General features: G+C 47.1%; 1 protein-coding gene across 1 annotated transcript in view; it reads left to right on the forward strand.

Moving 5' to 3' along the window:
- Window positions 1–15,692, forward strand: part of LOC144826511 (threonine--tRNA ligase 1, cytoplasmic-like) — a 249,352-nt gene that overhangs the window by 57,227 nt on the left and 176,433 nt on the right. The gene's annotated exons all lie outside the window — the stretch shown is intronic.

Below are 15,692 nucleotides of genomic sequence, written 5' to 3' on the forward strand. Positions count from 1 at the left end.
TTTTGACTAGTCTCTCTCTTGGGCGGCCATCCTGGATTAGTCATTTTCATTATCTGAACATACACTAAGAACTTATCATTTTAGACTAATCTCAACTACCGAGTACTTTGCGCAGCTCTGTATCTACACCTTCTTGTGATAGAATGTTTGCCTTTTGTTGTAGTATTATACTCCTACTTGTATTTTGTACATTCCTGTAACCTACACTCAGTTCACTTTAATGCACAGATTGCTACCTCATATATTTTGGTTGCTCACTAATGTCACTTTTTTTGATTTTTGAGTCATGTAACCTATTGTTTGCATTTGTATTCTGTTCTTATATTTTATCAGTATTATACTTCCACTTGTATTCTGCACTACTCTGCACAATTCTGCAACCTGCACCCATTTTTCACTTTTCTCTCCTGTAATGCACCGACTGCTACTTCATATATTTTGATCGCTCACTAGTGTCACTTTTGCTCCCTAGGGTCATTTTTGATCCATGTAACTTGTTGTTTGCATTTGTATCTTGCACTCAGCACATTTATGCAACCTGCACCCATTTCACTTTTCTCTCCTGTAATGCACTGATTGCTACCTCTTATATTCTGGTTGCTCACTAGTGTCACTTTTGCCCACTAGTGCCATTTTTTGATCCATGTAACCTGTTGTGTTTGCATTTGCATCTTGCTCCTGCATATCATTATTGTTCACCCTCCCGCACTACCTATACCGCCATACCAACATGGATCCCATCGGCAAGCACACATATAAAATCAACTACCCACCCGTGCTCACCAAAAAAGCCGCTAAACGCTTTAAACACGACTTCCTTAGATCCCACCCAGAAACCCCCTTTGCCGACGCCTACTTCTCATCGGTCAATGGACCCTTGAACACCGATATCATCTTCCACACCACACGCAGAGCTCAATTGAAAAAAGCGTTCCTCACCCTACTCACCGTCTCCACCACCAGGAAATCCGCTCATGGCCTAACACTCTCCATCACACCATCCCAACTCTTCCCAGGCAGAACCGCCATCACTATTTACAATAACGGAATTGTCCTAATTCAATCGACAGACAGGAACCTGGAACTACTTGACAACCTGTTCCCCAATTTCAAAGAGCACCTATCCAATCCTCGGACTTACACTCATATCACCCCCGGTCCTACCACCCCTGACTTCACAGCACCCACCCACAACCCTCCTAACCTAGTTCAGCACCAGAACGACACTCACCTCACCTTTACACCCAGCACCATAGTCAATTACCCACCTGCTGCAGCTACCCCTCACCCCTCAATCACAGACCTAGATCTCTCCCCCTCAGACACCACCCGCTCCCCCATCCCCCCTACCAACCCTCGTACCTCCGCTCATCTTCCCATATCCCCCCCACACCTTGCACTCCCGTCCCGTCCTTCACACCATTCTTCTCAGAACACCCCTCCTCCCCCAACTGCACCCCACACAACATGACTCTCTCTCCGCCTATCTCCCCCCCACACTTAGCACTCCTGTCACGCCTAGCCTTCACCCCTCCTTCAACCTCTCACCCCCCACTCTCACTCCCCACTATCCCACCTCCACCCAGGCAACCCCCAGCCTCCACACCGCCCCCATTTACCCTTCCCCTCTTAGCACTGATGCCCTGCCCAATAACGCCGACACCAACCCTAACACCAATCCTCTCTCTAACACTTCCAACCCCTTCACCAGCTCCACCTCTCCACCCTTCCCCAACTCCGCGCCCAACACCACGCTGGACATGATTATGTCCACCCTCCTCCAAATGAAAGAAGAACTACACTCCATCAAAGAGTTGCTCATCACACACCCCACACACCCCAGACACCCCCCCCCACCACCACCTTTACACCTAATAACACTTCCCCCTCACCTCCTACTCGCCTTACCACACAACACTCCCCACACTGGACCTCTATCCCCTCTCGTAATACCACCAATCGCAATACCAATCGCAATCGCAATACCACCAACCGCAATACTCCCTTTACACCTAACAACACTTCCTCCTCACCTCCTACTCGCCTTATCACACAACACTCCTCACACTGGACCTCTATCCCCTCTCGCAATACCACCAATCGCCCCAGACGCACTACCAATACGATCTCAGACCATGACATACACACCCTTTTCCACTCTTACGTCCCGGCTCCCCAAAATCGCCTAGCCACCAACCATATGTCCATCCCAACGATTATCTCTAACCCCCTCAGGCACCACACGCATAACAGAGGCTCCGTCCCCAACAACCTCACAAATGTACCCCTCACTATAGAACCTTCCTCCACCCTCTGCACCCCTAGACTCAAATGCATACTTCTCAATTGCAGATCGGCCCAAAGACATTCCGCGGGGGTCGCCGATCTCATCATTTCTCTGGAACCGGATCTAGCCATTCTGACTGAAACATGGTTGTCTGATTCTTCTACACCTATCATGGATATCCTAGTCCCCCCCAACTACTGTATCATTAGACTTGACAGGACCAAAAAGACAGGCGGTGGAATTGCCTGTATTTACAGAAGCAACCTCTCAGTTATTAAAGCGTCCGCCCCCTCTCTTACTTCCTGTGAATACCTCTGCCTTGATGTCATCAGCGAAAGCAAACCGGTATGCTCACTACACATCATATACCACCCACCTGGGGACAAGCTCTCCTTCTCCCAACAACTCATGGATACAATCTCAACCAACTCAGGACGGCAAAACACCCAAATTTTCCTTGGCGACTACAATCTCCATTGGAATGACAGCAGTGACACAGTGGTAAATAGCCTCAAAAACCTCCTCAACGCCCTTGATCTCACCCAAATATGCAATAGCCCGACCCATGAGAAAGGTTCTATCCTCGACCTTATCATCTCCAAAGAGGACGCTATTCAACTTGAGTCAATCCAACCTTGTGACTGGTCAGATCATCATATTGTCTCCTTCCTTATCAATGAAAAAATTAAATTTAACCTAGTTCAACGCTCTAAGCCCAAAGTTTGGAAAAGAGACATGAAGAAACTCAACCCAAACTCCTTACCGCCTAACAGCTGCAATCTCCTACTTCCCCCTTCCGGCGCTACGGACGTTCAACTCCTGACTGACCACTATCTCAATGATATGACCACAATAATCAATGAGGCTGCACCCCTGCAACTGAAAAGAGTTTCGTCCAAGATCTCCAACCCATGGTATGACGGGAGCCTCAATGAAGATAGACGGGCCATGCGAATGGCAGAGCGCACCTGGAGATCAGCCCCCTCTGCACTGCACCTAAAAACCCTGAAGAAACAGAGAAACGCCTACTTCAGGAAAATAAAACGCTCAAAAAGCGATTTCTTCAGCCTCCAGCTCGACCAAGCAAAAAACCGCCCAAGAAAACTGTTTGAGCTAATCAGAACACAATCCAAAGAACAACCCCAGACACTCAGCACCATGGGCGTTACACCTTCCTGTGAAGACTTCTCTGCTTTCTTTAACCAAAAAACCGACAACATAAGAAGCGATCTCCTCAATGACGCAATCCTTTACTCCAACCCCCAACACACAGCAGCGTCTGAACCAAAGAACAATGCTACATGGTCATCCTTTGGCACCTACCCCGAAGAAGAAATTGGCAGATTGCTCAGCACCCTGAAACCATCCAATCACCTCACTGACCCCCTTCCTGCTAACGCTGTAAAAGACTTTACCCCTTTGCTCCTCCCACTCTGGACTAAGATTATCAATAGCTCTCTTTAACAAGGATCCATCCCTAACGCCCTCAAAGTAGGACAAGTCACACCGCTACTAAAAAAACCAACAGCAGACCCCACTGATCTGTTACAAATATTCCCACTCTCGCTAAACTGTTGGAAAAATGCATACAGCTACAACTGACTAAACACATAGATAAGTTTGATCTCCTCAACCCTCATCAATCAGGCTTCCGAGCAGGGCACAGTACCGAAACTGCTATGACTCACATAGTTGACGACGCCCTCCAAGTCCTAGACCAAAACGATACCTGCCTCCTCATCCTTCTTGATCTCTCCTCAGCATTCGACACAGTTAAACATGAGAACCTACTCGAACTATTAAACACAAGAATGGGCATATCTGGGACTGTTCTCAAGTGGTTCACCTCCTTTCTACACAACCGGTCACAAAGATTCAAAAGCAACAACCTGATGTCCTCTCCGGTACCTGTATCGCTAGGCGTCCCTCAAGGATCCTCCCTCTCCCCAACACTGTTCAACCTAGTTATGGAACCTCGCACTACTTTGCTACAAGCATCCAATGTTCACTTTCACATGTATGCCGACGACACCCAACTTTATCTCAAAATACAATCTCCCAAGGACATCATGCTTCTGAACACCACGATCAGAAACACCCAATCCTGGCTTGCCGAGAATCACCTCAAACTCAATGCGCTGAAGACTGAGTTCCTCCTGATCTCACCTCCCGCAAAAATCTCTACCGCTCAAACATGGCTTAAGCACCTAACGGCTCTAAATGTACAACCTACAATTGTAGACTCAGCAAAATCTTTAGGCATAACACTTGACGCCAATCTCAACATGCAGCAGCACATCAGCAAGGCAACCAAAGGAGCGAACTTCCAAATCAATACCTTGAGAAAACTTAAACCCTTCCTTCCAGCCAAAGACTTCCAAACTGCAGTACAATCTATAGTCATCCCGCACATAGAATACGGTAGCACCGCCCTCTGCGGGCTCCCCCTAACTTCAACGGCACCCCTAAGAGCGTCCCTTAACACTGCAGCGAGACTCATTACGGGCTCAAAAAAACACTCTCATATTTCCCCTGACCGTAAATCCCTGAACTGGCTACCTTTTTGAAGCCAGAATACATCTGAAAATCGCCTGCATGACACACAAGGCTGTACACATGCACTCACCCGCCTACCTCACTCAAAAGCTGACAATTTCTGGTGGCTCTAGAACTACCAGAAGCACAAACAATCTTCTGCTGAAGCCTCGAAGATTTCGGAAGGAAAAAACCTATAAACGCTCCTTCTCAGGAATGGCGCCCAGGATCTGGAACTCACTCCCTTCTGAAACCAGGCTCATCTCCTCCAACAAACTTTTTAAGAAAGAAGTAAAAGCGATCCTCATGGCTAAATACACATGATCTATTATTCTGTACTTCTCAAGAATCTGCCTGACCCCTTCGACTATTTGTATTACTTGTATTATCGACTTATTTGATTGTGTATGTTCCCTCTTTGTATATTTTTATATTGTTGACGCACCTGTCTGACTTTGCATACTGTACCTACACCACCTCAACTATTCCTACTCTTGTACTACTGATGCACCTGTGTGACTATACACCCTGTACTCACCTACCTCAACTATGCCTACCTTTATGCTATCTCCAAAAGCATTTAAGCACGCTTAAACAAGTATATGCTCCTTCTTTTTGTACTTTTATATTATTGGCGCACCTGTTTGACTATGCACCTTGTACCTACACTACCTCAACTTTGACCTACCTCTTGTATTTTGACCTACCTATGTAACTATGCACCTTGTACCTAACTACCCCAACTATTACATTCTATTATTCTATCACCCCCTTGTCCTTGTAAAGCGCTCTGATACCTGCAAAGATCTTGTTCGCGCTATATAAAACTTTCAAAATAAATAATAAATAAATAAATGTGTTTCTCAACTTATGGGACCCAGAGGAAGAAATATAAAATCGTCACAATGAGTGCTAGCAAACTAGGCATTTATTATTTAATCATCAGTGTGCTGGTAAATCGACCATAACAAGGCATTTTTAATATAAATCAACCTACTAAAAAAGGGTCCCTGTCTGTTGAATGTCATGGTTATATTCTATGTATGTTGTTACATGGTTCCTGAACATCACTAACAGCCTTGGGTTGTAGTTAAAGTTTCCATAACTGACTTGGTGTCTTGAAATCCTCTGTGGTGAACTGCAGGTAGGAATAAAGCTTCAGTAGCTAGCTGACTGTAAATGTGGCTATTTCCTCTATAATGACTGTCGTTGTGTATTTTAACCCCCCACAACCTGCAATGAACTACATCTTCAAATACACACAATATGTGTTGGTAATTCTCTTTTAACCTTTGCTAAATCTCCAGTACCTTACTCTTACTGTGACGTAAGGCCTTATAAATGATTGTGCCCTTGACTAAAGTTTCAGTAGCTCAGTTGAACTCATGATCTGGTTCTCTATCTGCTGGTTAGACTTGGGTTAATATTCCCTTGGTGTATTAACTGTGCCTCCATTGCATTGCTTTAGTGCTCTGTTGAACCTAGACAGACCCTGTACAGCACTAATTTGGTGGTTTAATGCTGTCTCCAGTGAACCATATCTTCTTTGCATCATGGGGAGACTTTGATAGCACGCCTTTGGTAGCTCTACAGTGTCTCCAATTAGCTCTTCCTCTGTAGGTTTTGTTTAGACTCTCTGTTGTGCTTCTGTTGTGGCTATAGTGCCTTCAATTTTATTTATTTATTTATTTTGAAAGTTTTCTAGAGCGCGAACCAGATCCTTGCGGATATCAGAGCGCTTTACAGGCAGTGAAACGTATGCAGCCAACAATATAAAATAGCAATGTATAGCAAGCGGTGAGCGTTATTCAACACATTACAAAATATAAATAGGTGAGTACAAGGAGTGCGTAAATACAACAAATTAGAGAGGTAGTACAAAACTCAATCCTTCTTTGTGCCTAGTAGGAGACAGAGAAAGGTGCAAGCTGAGAGAGCCTGATTGTCCAGACCCCCCAGGATATAGCGGCATGGATTGGCAAATTTAGCGGCACAAAAATGAAAATTTAGCGGCACAAAATGGAAATTTAGCGGCATTTTATTTTGTGGTTTTTGCAACACCAAACACAGATATCTTACTGTTTGAGTTATTTGACAACATGGAGCTATGTACATTTTGTTTATTTACAATTCAGCCCATTTGTTTTAGTTAAAAGGCATGTTAGTCTTGGCCACGTACGGTAAGTTCTTCCGAGCACTCCAAATCAAGACCAGTATTGTGCTGCTGGTTGTTATGTAAAAACAATAATGCCCGGATTGATTGCTCTGAAAGGGACCGTCGTCTGGAAGAGAGAATTATTTTGTATATACTGTTGCTCCTTTCAGCATCTGCAGAGCTTGTGACGCAGTCCTTATACACAGCTGCAAGTTGGGAAAGAGCTGGAATGCGGTCAGCCAGCCCACGCCAAAAGAGGTCGGTGTCAATAAGTCCAGAAACAGACGCCTTCACTGCTTCTGGCCCTACATTGTCAAAGTAGAGGCGAAGCTCCTTATCGGGAACTTCGCTGAAACCAGGGATTGCTGAATAGGCACTCTTCTCATTAAGCAGGATGCTGAGTCGCGCAGGGTTGAAGAGGCGCACTTGTTTCAAGAATTGTATGCCTGGCTGGGCCTCCCCCATGTATTTGGCCACCTTTTCTAGTGAATGTTCAAAAGCTTCATTAAGCTGGGCTGTAATTTTTTTTTTCTGTGCCAGGCTTAATTTTGCCCCTGCAGTGGTCTGTACAAACGGCTGTAGTGACTCCACAGTGAGGACTAAATTGTTGGTTAAGTTCATGTGGAGGTCCTCCAAATAATCGTATACCTTCATGGTCACTGGTGTCTGACTCTGGAATAGCTCCCATCAGGTTTAAAATGCTTTGGCATTTTTCTGCCACAATGTCCAATTGGACTTTAATGCACTCCCTTTGGTCGGTGTTAAAAATCTTCTGTAGATTTTCAAGGGAATCTGGGGGAGACTTGCTGAGTTGCATCTCTGACTCCACAAACCCAGCATAGGCCTCAAAGTGCTTGCAGTGGTACTGGACTGCGGCAAACCAAGAATTCCAGCGGGTACTGAAAGGGTCAGGTGCCACCCGTGCCTTCATCCCATGGTTCTCTGCAAGATGGTGCAGGTACCTTCTCTTTCTGCTGCCGGCCATATAAAAGATGCGGGAGAAGTACAGCAGGAAAGCATTCAGCTTCACAAAAGGCTTCCTAAATGACTCTCCAACAAGATTCATGATGTGTGCCAAGCAGGTGATGTGGATGGAGTTTGGGTACAGATTCCTCAACACTGTGTTGAATGCCTTGAGCATGTATGCCGCGTTGTCAGTGTTGAAGGAAACAACGTTCTGGAAGTCTATGCTGTACTCTGTGAGCACCTTTACAACAGCTTGCGCTACAGTCCCATGGTTGCACTGGGATAGGAAGACTGTGTCCACCAGGTAGGTATGGATCTGACGGCCACCCTGCGGAGAGACTACTGCAACTAGCACATTCAAAACACACCGCCCTTCGACATCTGGTGTTTCGTCAAAGATAACGCTGATCTTCTGATCTTTCAATAGCTCTTTCAGCTCGTTCTTGGCACTTGTATATCTCTCAGGGAGATAACGTTCTTGCAGCTGATGACTCCCAGGTATCTCTCCACCATTCCGTACTCGCTCGTGTAGGAACTTGCGCAACACAGGGTGGTCGGTTTTGCTGAGCGGACTGTTCAACGCAGTGCAGACGTTAACCCACTCACTTATCATTTCATGGTTTGTGGCACCGGCAGCTGTACTCTTTGTGAATAGCGAGTTCACTGTCATCTGGCGGGCACGTTTTGGAGACGATTGAAGGTCAGGATCATCTGAACAGCGCTTCAAATGTTTTTGGGGCCGCACATGCATATCCACAGTGTGTTTCCGGATGTGGTCCACCGCCACATTGCACACACTGCAAAACAGCACCCCACCGTCAGCGTGCATCACGGTGCTGTAGTCTCTGGCCCGGTCTGCTGCAGTTATCTGGGTGGGCAGATGTGATCTGTGCTTCACACCCTTTGCATGCTGCAGCACAAACTTATCCATTCTGCTTTTCTTGTGCTGGCTTGTTGCTCCCTTGTAAGACAGAAGATCTCGCTGTTGTGGCGCTGTCAGTTACCTCACCTACAAAGATAGGGAAGGGGGGAAAGGCAATTGTTTAATGGAAAGTTCATAAAGCGCCGATGCTCAACCATTAGAAATGCATGCAACCCTGAAGCACAAGTAAACTGACAAACGTGTTGGGCCATAACTGCAATGGTAAATGCCAGTCCCCGAACGGTGTTGAGCAAACAGACAGAGAGAAAAGCGCAGGGGGAAAAAGCCATAGCAATTGTTGAAAAGCTCCAAGTGCCTGAAAATTTAAAATGTCAAAGCCACGTGCAAAGAAAGTGAAAGAATTGCCCCAAAATAAATAATTATGAAATTCCCCATTGCCCCAAACCAAAATAAACAATGATGAAATTCCCCAGAGGTGCCCACAACCCCAAACTTACCAGTGCGCTGCGGCAGCTGACCCAATTCTGGCTCTTGCAACAGCGGATTCTCCCCTGTGATGCTCTGTAAAAGAAACCAAGTAAAGAGTTAGGAAACTCACCAGGTGCCCACAACCCCAAACTTACCAGTGCGCAGCGGCACCTGGCCCAATGGCAAGTAAAAATTAATGCCAAAGGGTCAAGATTCAGGACAAAAAAACAGTAACAGTGACAGTAAAAAATCAGGCCGAAGGGTCAAGGTTCAGGACAAAACTTCAGTGCAGTGACAGTAAAAAATCAGGCCAAAGGGTCAAGATTCAGGACAAAAAAATCAGTGACAGTACAAAATCAGGCCAAAGGGTCACGCTGCGTTAAAAGTTAAGTTAAAAACCTGGATTTGGGCCCCCCGGGGCCCGCCGTGTGCCCCTTGTGCGGCGGGCCCCCACCGGAAAGGAAAGAAAAGGATTTTTGGCCCCCGGGGGCCCGCCGCGTGCCCCATGTGCGCCGGGCCCCTACAACAGATGAAAACAAAACATTTTGCCCGGCTGGGGGCCCGCCGCGTGCCCCATGTGCGGCGGGCCCCCACAACAGATGAAAACAAAACATTTTGCCCGGCTGGGGGCCCGCCGCGTGCCCCTTGTGCGGCGGGCCCCCACCGGAAAGGAAAGAAAAGGATTTTTGGCCCCCGGGGGCCCGCCGCGTGCCCCATGTGCGGCGGGCCCCCACAACAGATGAAAACAAAACATTTTGCCCGGCTGGGGGCCCGCCGCGTGCCCCATGTGCGGCGGGCCCCCACAACAGATGAAAACAAAACATTTTGCCCGGCTGGGGGCCCGCCGCGTGCCCCTTGTGCGGCGGGCCCCCACAACAGATGAAAAAAACACATTTTGCCCGGCTGGGGGCCCGCCGCGTGCCCCTTGTGCGGCGGGCCCCCACAACAGATAAAAACAAAACATTTTGCCCGGCTGGGGGCCCGCCGCGTGCCCCGTGTGCGGCGGGCCCCCACATAGCAGAGCCCAGAGCCAGCGTTACAATTGGCTTACCTGGCTCTCTGACCTGGCGGTCGTCTCTCTCTCCGGTCGTCTCTCTCTCGTCTTCGTCGTCCTTGGCCTTGGTTTGGTTTTCTCCCGTCGTCCGTCGTCGTCCGTGGCGCGTTGGTCTCTTCTCGTCTCGGGGCGCGAAATCCTGGAGTGAAGAGAATGGAGCGAGCAGGCAATCAATAAGAAGAGAAGGGCGTCCAATCGAAAACGGCTGATTTCGCGGGCGATTTTGCCAAAAATCGCGGGATTTGCACAAAGATGCAAATTTCGCGATTTTTTTGCAAATCGCGATAAGCTGGAGGGTCTGATTGTCATGTAGACTGTCTGATTGCATCTATATAAAACATGGCCTTCAGTGAGGCTCATGTGAATTTTTCCATGAGAATCGACTTTACTTCCTTTTTGAACAGTGCAGTTGATGTGGTTAGTCTGATTTCTGGGGGTAGTGCGTTCCAAATCCTAGGAGCCATCCCTGAGAAGGAGCGTTTATAAGTTTTTGCCTTATTAAATCTGTGGGGTTTCAGTAATAGGCTTCCTGCACTTCTTGTGGATCTCTTGCCTCCAGAGATAGACAGTTTCCGGGAGAGATAGCTGGGTGCTTTATGGAGAATGGCTTTGTGGGTCAAACATGCTATTTTTAGGTGAATTCTGGCTTCCCATGGTAGCCAGTTCAGAGCTTTTAGGTCCGGGGAGATGTGGGACCTTTTTTTTGAGCCCGTTATGAGCCTGGCTTCCGCGTTGATGGTGGCTCTTAGTGGTGCTGTTGTAGCTTTGGGGAGACCACAAAGAGAGACACTTCCGTATTCAATCCTGGGAATAACTAGAGCTTGAACCGCCGTTTTAAAGTCGTTTTTTGGTAGGAAGGGTTTAAGTTTCCTTAGGATATTAATCTGGTAATTAGCTCCTTTTGTTGCGTTGGCAATGTGTTTATGCATGTTGAGGTTGCCATCAAGGGTTATACCCAGAGACTTAGCTGAGTCAATGATTGTAGGTTGAATGCTGTTAGGTGTTTGAACCAGTCTTGGAGGAGGGGAATTTCGGAAGGTGGAGCTTGGAGCTATCAGTAGGAATTCAGTTTTGAGTGAGTTAAGCTTGAGGTGGTTCTCAGCTAGCCATACTTGGGTGTTCAGCAGCGTTTGATTGAGTAGTTTGACATCTTCAGGGGTATGAATCTTCAGATAGAGTTGTGTATCATCTGCGTACATGTGACATTGGGAACAGATCCACTGTTGCTCCAAGGTAGACTTGGGTTAGCACCAATGTTCCCTCTAATTTCTGTCCTTAATGTGCGGCATTAAAGGTGCTTTGTGCAATACAGTCAAGGCTGTGTGCACTTAAGACATGCAACAACTTAATATGTAAGTATGTCCCATGCGCAAGATACTAAAATTAGTGGCATAGCAAGGGTACCATCAGCCTTCATCTAGCCAGAAAAAATTGCCTCCCCTCACCTCTGGGTTGGTATTAAAAGATACCCATAACAGGGGTGCAGTTTTCTCCTTTCACATCTTAGCCCTGGTGACACTGAATCTTGTGCCCTAATGATTCTACATATCATTCCTCTCTCTTCACTGTCGTCATGAATCTCTTATCTCCTCCATGCACCTTTACTTATCCCTATCCACATCCACATCCACTTCCACTCTCTCTTGCTCGCTTGTCCATATCTCACTCCTCTCCTTTTTAAAGTTTGTGTCTTGTTTTATTGCGCCTCTTTACCTTCCCCACTTTTCTTTCTCTGTTTTCTGCTCTCCTCTACTTCTCTCTCATCCTGCCTCCTCTCTTAAATCTTCATCCAATCATTCTCTCTTCTCCAAACTCTCTATAATCTCTTTGTCTTCTCTCTGATCTCCATGTCCTCTCTCTCATTCTACTGTTTCTCTATCAAATCTATATCTTGGCTATTGTGTGCCTCATATCTGCCCTCGGTTGTCACCCTTGTCTACCTATTCCCTTTTTTGGAAATATGTTTTATTCAAGTTTTGAGTTTGTAACATTTGAATAACATAACCACAAACCCCACCGCCCCCTCAGATGACAGCTCTTAGCCAGCAGTCATGTGCATTTGAATTTAGTTCCCTAGGACATTTACCCCAGTGGTTGGGTTTAGCTTTACTAAGACTCTATTTCCATCTAAATAAAGCCTTTTTAGCAACATTAGAATAAAGAAAGACCGGGAAAAAACCCATAATGTTCTAACCTATACTGTTCAGTTTGAATGCAGCTCTTTGATAGCAATTCATAGATCAATGTGCTATTTTTGGATTGTAACTTGTGAACTGCAGGTAACAAAAGGATCTCTGTGACAGAAGCAGTACCCCACTGAACTATCCACGCAAATACATTTCTGAATTGATTGTCACACCTTCTCTGCAGCAGGCGTATTAATCCTCTGCACTACTTTATGATAAGTCAAAACTGCCACTAGACAAAGATCCATCTCTCTCCATCAGGAACATTATTCACCAGAGTTATCTTACCATTATTATTGTTGACTGAAAGCTGCTAAACGCACACCCCAACCCTAAAACCGGTCTTGCTTCATTAGGCTTCCTGAACTCCCGTATTTAAAGGAGCTCTCGCGTGCGCTAATGAACAAAAAGGAGGCCTGGTAAAAAGCATTTGCCAAATCATTAAACAAAATAATCCAGTTTGACGTGTTTATTTCACACTGCACACAAACAAACCACGCAGCTGCTGGTTTTGTTGTATTTCACTCTCCGAGGCTCGATTTTACATCAGCACCACACTGCGGCTGGCAAATATCTTTCACTCAACACCGAGGCTCGATTTCACCTTGCCCCGGGGCAACAAACAGATTTCCATTCGGCTGATCTTAAGCCTCTACTAAATTTTGATGATTTGGCACATTTTGGTTTTTGGGCGACCGATGGTAGGGTCACTGATGGGGTTTAAGTGCCAGTAAGCGTTCATTCACAAATTCACTTGTAATTTGTTACAAATCATTTACCTCCATACTTCTTTTCTTCTTCTTAATGTATACCTCACCAGTACCAGTCTCACCGCTTGGATTTCTCTACTCAATTTCAGTCCATTTCACGTTAGCTGATCAGCTTCTTTATAGTTGCACGCATGGATTCTTCTTCAAAACATTGCCAAATGATGTAATCGGAAAGAAGCAGGAACTGTAGATTAGTAAGTTACTTTATTTAAGTTAAGTTATAATGATAACCCCATCAGGAGCAGCTGTCCTGCTGCTCAGCCTTCACCCAACTGACATTCACAAACTACTAGCATTCCACCCATCCAACATTCCACACCACAGACATTCTAGCTGAGCAGCAGGAAGACTCAAGATACAACATCTCCATTCTTAAATTATAAGAGGCAGCAGCCCCATTGTCTTTGGTGCATGTCCTGGGCCTCCTGCAGCATAGCCTGCAATGTACAAAGGAGGAGTTTTCACACTAGTTGAAGGAGGAGTTTTCACACCAGTCGAAGGAGGGGTTTTCACACCAGTCGAAGGAGGGGTTTTCACACCAGTCGAAGGAGGGGTTTTCACACCAGTCGAAGGAGGGGTTTTCACACCAGTCGAAGGAGGGGTTTTCACACCAGTCGAAGGAGGGGTTTTCACACCAGTCGAAGGAGGGGTTTTCACACCAGCCGAAGGAGGAGTATTCACACCAGCCGAAGGAGGAGTTTTCACACCAGCCGAAGGAGGAGTTTTCACACCAGCCGAAGGAGGAGTTTTCACACCAGCCGAAGGAGCAGTTTTCACACCTGCCGAAGGAGGAGTTTTCACACCTGCCGAAGGAGGAGTTTTCAAACCTGCCGAAGGAGGAGTTTTCACACATGCCACATGTTGTCGGCAAAATGTCCTTTTATTATTCCATTTGGGTCTGGAAGTGGCCAATGCGCTCCCAGAGATAATCTTGGCACACGAAGCGGCAAGACTGCATGCTTGCGCGCAGTCTAAAGGGAACATAGGCTAGCACTCCCTAATGGCTTAATAATCTCTCCAGTGGGTTGGTCTTTTGGACGCCACTGACTGAGATCCATTTACTTCAGCAGTCCGAACTATGCTCTCCCAAGGGCATGCACTCCATCACCTTCACCCACACCTCCGAACTCCCATGGAAGGACCAATGCTGTGTTCACTACACCTTTAAATCCAACATCCCCCGCAAACGCCCGCATCAGCTCCAACACAGGAATTGGAACAATATCTCCAACGTCCAGCTCGCCACCGCCCTCAGCAGCTCCGCTCCCACCACCACTGACGATGACCACCGCCGCCCGCACCCTATACAACTGGATCACCGACTGCGCAAACACCATTGCCCCCCTCAAGAAAGCCTCTAATCCCCTCACCAAAAAAGCCAGCTGGTTCTCCACGAACTCCGGGACTCCAGACGCACCTGCAGACGACTTGAAAAATTGTGGAGGAACTCCAAAAACCCGACTGACCTCAACAACTTCAAAACGGCAACCACGGCCCACCACAAGCTCATCAGACTCTCCAGGAAGGAAGCACTTCTGGACAGAATCTCCACCAATGCCCATAACAGCAAGGAACTGTTCGGCATCATCAAAGTGTTTGCCCAACCCAACAGCGAGTCCAGACATCACCCCCTCCCAGGACCTATGCGACAGACTCAGCACTTTCTTTCACTACAAAATCAAGACCATCTATGACAAATTCAACGTCAACAAGCCTCATGAGGAATCTCCTCCCACCGCTTCCAACAGAACGCAACATACACTCAACACCTGGACCACCCTCAGTATCAAAGACACTCTGAGGCTAATGAAGACCACTCACTCCGGGGCCCCCACAGACCCTTGCCCCCACTATATCTACCGGAAAGCCGCAGACCTCACCGCCCCCAAACTTAAACGTATCATCACCCGCACCTTCAAGACCGCCTCCTTCACCGATGACTGGAAACACGCAGAGATCAACCCTCTTTTGAAAAAACCTTCAGCGAACCCCACCGACCTCAAGAATTTCAGACCGATCTCCCTACTCCCTTATCTGGAAAGGCATGGAAAAAGCTGTCAACCGCCAACTCGCTGCATTCGTCGAAGAAAACAACATCCTCGACCCATCAAAATCAGGCTTCAGGAAGAACCACAGCACAGAAACCACACTCCTCGTAGCAACAGACATCCGCGCCCTCCTCGACAAAGGAGAGACTATGGCCCTCATACTCCTTGACCTCTCCGCTGCCTTCGACACTGTCTCTCACCGCACCCTAGCCCGCAGACTCCACGACACGGGTATCCGGAACAAGGCCCTTGACTGAATCCTCTCTTTCCTAGCCGGTAGAACGCAACGAGCTCAGAACCGACACCAACCACCTGCTGAGACCCACAAGGATCCTCCATC

This window comes from Lissotriton helveticus, chromosome 3_2 (genome assembly GCF_964261635.1).
Source record: "Lissotriton helveticus chromosome 3_2, aLisHel1.1, whole genome shotgun sequence".
NCBI classification, from domain to species: domain Eukaryota; kingdom Metazoa; phylum Chordata; class Amphibia; order Caudata; family Salamandridae; genus Lissotriton; species Lissotriton helveticus.